Below are 4,845 nucleotides of genomic sequence, written 5' to 3'. Positions count from 1 at the left end.
CAAACGAGAGATTAGCAGACTTTTGTCTAATGATGCTTGCCATTTTTCTTCAATCAAAATATTCATTTGAAGAACGGACTTATTTACCGCTTGCAGGTTCAACTGTCATATTTAATGGTTGGACACACGCACGACGATGTAGACCAGGTATTTTTTTTCTGCACTTCAACTCCCAATCGACTTGTGAATTTTTTCTTATTATGAAAAAATTATTTCCTCTAGTTCTTCAGCAAAATTGACTAACAGCTGTCAAGAAAGAATGCGAAAACTGTTAAATCAGCTGAACGAAGTCATGCGAGAGTCCTTCACACCGAAACCGGAAAACTATCAGATTGATATGTTTTTTGATGTTCCTGGATGGCTCGATACCAAAATAATGGTGATTAAAAAGTATGTCTATCTGCACGTTCTTCGTTTTTCTCTTGGTGATGATAGTAAGGCGAAAATGGAATATCAGAATTGGACACAAGACGAGGTTTGGATTGCTGGTGGGGAACCACTCACGATTTTAGAGGCCATCCCACAGGATTTTCCTGAAGCCTCAAGCTAGGAAGAGGGCACTCGCGACCAATGAGCTGCAAGAAAAAATTCAATAAAGCAGCAAACGTATACACCAAATTTTACAGACAGCGATAACAAAGAAAAAGAAGCTTGGGAACAAATGACAGATGGGGAACTTCGTGGACTGTCTAACAAAGAGTGGAAGAAGCTTAGGCTGGCGCCATACAACACCAGAGAGGCAGCTCACACTGAAACTATAAGGAGTGCGGAGGAAGATCATCAGAACCAAGAGATACACACACTACTTCAAAAACAAAACAAGTTCCCTCCTGTGAGTTAATGAAGACGGGTTATCCAACAAGAAAGATACAGTAATTGTAGATCAGTATTCATGATTACAAACACTTGATAACACCAAATCCTATTTTCGAATTCCTGTGACCAGTTTCAGTATAAGGAGTCAGCAGGAGTCATGGGCTGATAACAAATTTTGCTTTGTCTCGACTTTATTGCAGATCGAAGTTGATAAGAAAAGAAAGCGTGATGCAAACTTAAAGACAAGCAGCAGTAAAACTAAAAAAAAGGCTGACAGACGTCCGATAACAGCTCCTGCAAAAAACAAGAAAAGAAAAACGGTAACGAAAAAATAAAATTACAACACATGACAAATGACAAATCTTCTGGTGTTTCTAATGCTTGAATGCTTGACTGGAGATAATTCAAATTCAATGTGAAGATTAAGTTTGGCACCCTAAGAGGAATATTCATCTCAGATCCAACCAGTCCTCTTACTTTATGTCACAGCCGCCGGTGAAGAACGTTTTTCGTCCACTTTGACGTTTTCTTGCTTGGTTCTTTGGAAAGCCAAGTACATTGTACGGACTTTCGAATTTGCAACTAGGAAAAATATTATTCGCTTTGTAACATTACTCTCGTAACAGGCCAGTAGGCTGAAAATCTCAAAAGTTATTTTTTTTTGTCTTCCTAGTACATTTGCTTCTCTTTAGGTAGTCTGAAGATATAAGCAGCATAGCCAACAGAATGCTCTTCCATTGCTGAAAGCAAAAGACGGTCTTCAAAAAACAACTTGATATCAGAAAACGTCACGACAGTAAGACTTACCGTTGTTTAAATTCAAAGCTTTCTCCGACATCTTCCTCTTTTCACACATTGTTTACCTTCCTTATACTTAAGAGTGGATTTCTGTAAATGTCGACCAGGCCGGGAAATATGAAAAAATCGAAAAATACGAAAAAAATTCCCAAGATAGTCCTCAATGACCTATTCATGAAAATACAAATTTGAGCTCGATCAGATAAATATTTTGGTAGTTATGCGACATTTTAGTTTGGGCGGCTATATGCCTTTGTCCTGAGCTTTTTTCGGAGGCTTGAAAGGGGTTCAAGAAACGAGTTTGTTTTGTTTCTACGCTAAATACAATCCAGACAACTAATAGCTCATTTGATTAAGGATATCCTGGGCAACATTTTGATGTGTTTTGGGAGCAAAAGATTTTAATGTGAATTTTTGGCAGATTTTTCAATATTTTCGTAACTCGGATATCGTTTTAGGAGCGAATTTTCGCCCGAATTCAAGTACTAAAAAACGCATCCGATACATGAGTTTTTGCAATTAAACTTATATCATGTGAAAGAGCATTCTTTGAAGGTCTAAAATCTAATTTCAAAACACAAGGCAACACCACTTTCTGATTTTTAGTGAAGGGAAATGCAAGTACCACTTGACTGAAATTTGACCTTTTCACCACACGATCATGCGACTGCCAGGCAATATCTCGAACAAAGATTCAATACAAATATAGTTTATTTTACCATTTCTATGGCTAACAACCAGATTGAAATACAATTAACACTATTCTTTGCTGGTTTCTTAATTAAAATAAAAAATTGCAAGAGTATAAAACTTGATTCAGACCTCGGATTGCAGTACGTTGTTTGTGTTGACACGGGCAAGTTTGACTCGAGTATTTATTTCCCCTATCAAATTTTTCTACAAAAACGTTTGAAAACTATAACCAGACTACAAAATATTCATGTCCGTACCTTTAGCTACGTGCTCGGTGCCCTTGGTACCGGAGATCCTTTGGAATATAGGCGGAAACATGGCAATATATGGGCATCTTTTGCAAAGCAGTATGTCAAGGAATGAGCGTTACGTGACATCAGGACACAGGAAGCCCACATATACTTGGTGGTGTAAATTCTCACAAAGCAAACAAAAAGTAGGTACGATTTGTTTGTTTAACTCATTAACTACATCAAATACGGACATATTTGGCAATATATTCCAAGCACTCGCAAAATATTGTGCAATGGACATTTTTCAGCTCGCTCGCTAATTTTCGTTTAGATCTCTGTTCGCTCTTCGACATGGATGGCAACACTTGTGAGTATGGAGCTCTGGTCGGAGGTAAATGCAGGCTTAGTCCCAAATATCCCAGTAGTATGGAACACGTTCCTTTGGTGGAGTGTTGTAGGTCCATTGAAGACCATTTCACGAAGACCTTAGAAGCAAGTTTCGTGAACTGCGGCTTGCAAAATGAAGCACAACTTCTTCTAGCCAGGGCGGGTAAGTTTCAGTCTTTGTGCATATAATGAGGTTTTTGACAGTTCTAATAAAAAAACCGTAAAAATAAGAGAGAACTTACTGACGCTTCAAATGCTAGTCCATGATAGGGGTAAAGAAAACTTAAAGAGAAAGGAAGGTTTAGAAAGCGTGGTTAGATAGAGAAGAAGAAAGAAAAGAAACCACTATATCATGAACTTCTGACTATATCCGATAAATGTGCTGCAGTTAACGCTATTGTTACTAAGTAATCTAGTTAACCTTGTTGGTTGAGCTTAGGCGATAGAGCAGATTTCGTATGACCGTGAAAAGGTCCTTGCCGTGTGCGTGCCTTGCCGCGACCGTAATGTCTATGTTTTATTTGCCTTGCCGCACCGCGCCGCGCCGTAACCGCGTCTGCGCCCTGACCTTTTCACAGTCATATGAAATCTGCTCTACTCTTCAAAGTCTTTCCTTATCTTATTCTAGTAAGTACGCTGTTTAAGGTTAACAGTGTTCGACCAGCCGTTATTTAATTTAATAGTTACTCTAGAAATGTACTGAACCTCGTACTCAGTCTGCTTTGGCACATACCTTGTTGTCCAGGACTAGCCAACACGTTGGACAAAGTTCAAAGTCCATGTGAGTAGATTTCTAGAAGAGCTGGAAAAAGATGCGACACGGTCATATATTGAAAAAAAAGTATTTTCCCTAAAAAATTATCTTTATTCACTCTTTTATTGATCTCTTCTTTTTATATATAACCTTCCTTTCTCTTTACTCAGACGAAGGACTTATGTCCGAAACGTCGTGAGTTCTCTGCCATTACATTTACTGTATAAGGAACCAGTAATTTTTTTTTTGGAGGGGGGGGGTGGAGGTGGAGGAGTCGTAAACAGCACCAGTTAAAAAATGTTTAGCCCCTTCTCTTGCCTTTCAAGATAAAAAAGTGGCCCACCCCCCATATATCCTTTTTCTCAGTGACCTTCCCTTACTAATGACAAGAAAATATGTAGTGAACCACCCCTTTTTACAGTGTAAATTTTTCTTGACCCCCCTAAATTCCTCGGGTCCCCCCCTTTCTTAAAAATGAATGGTCCCTAAAACATACTTTTTGATCACAACTGTTTCATTAGAAACACCGACGCAGCTCAAACTAGTCAGTTTTACTGCTCGCTAGTTACCTATTATTATCACAATTGTTTTACTGCTAGTTACCTATTATTATCACAATTGTCTCGACAGAAACACGGACGCAGCTTACACTAGTTTTACTGCTACTTACCTATTATTATCACGAATCGTTTTGATAGAAACACCGACGAAGCTCACACTAGTTCAACCGCTATAGCTACCTCTTTTTTACAGTTCATTGGAGTTTGCGCCACAAAACATTATGCGCGAGAAGGATAAGGTCAAGCGTTTTGTTTAAAAAATAAATAAATGACTGTTTATTTACTTGTCCTAATTTTTTCTCTAGCGCTTATCACACTAATTGGGGGACACTGTTTGTCATCTTATGAAGCTGCACTTGAAATGTTTGCATGTGAAAGGGGATATATTAACCGATTAACCAGTGGTAACAATGTGCATTTCAGGCGGTAAAAGCAAAATGCGAGTCGCACTCTTTTACAAGTAATTTTTACATATATTTTACATTTTATTGTCTATTGCAGGCATTTTTGATATGCATGATGAGCACCTTTTGATGAAGCACCGTAACGATTTTGGCATTGGGTGGCGTTGTCAGAAAAAACTGTGTCACGTTCCACAGTCTAT

This window comes from Montipora capricornis, chromosome 13 (assembly GCF_036669925.1).
Source record: "Montipora capricornis isolate CH-2021 chromosome 13, ASM3666992v2, whole genome shotgun sequence".
NCBI classification, from domain to species: domain Eukaryota; kingdom Metazoa; phylum Cnidaria; class Anthozoa; order Scleractinia; family Acroporidae; genus Montipora; species Montipora capricornis.
The sequence above is the reverse complement of the archived record's forward strand: the minus strand, read 5'-3'. Positions refer to the sequence as shown.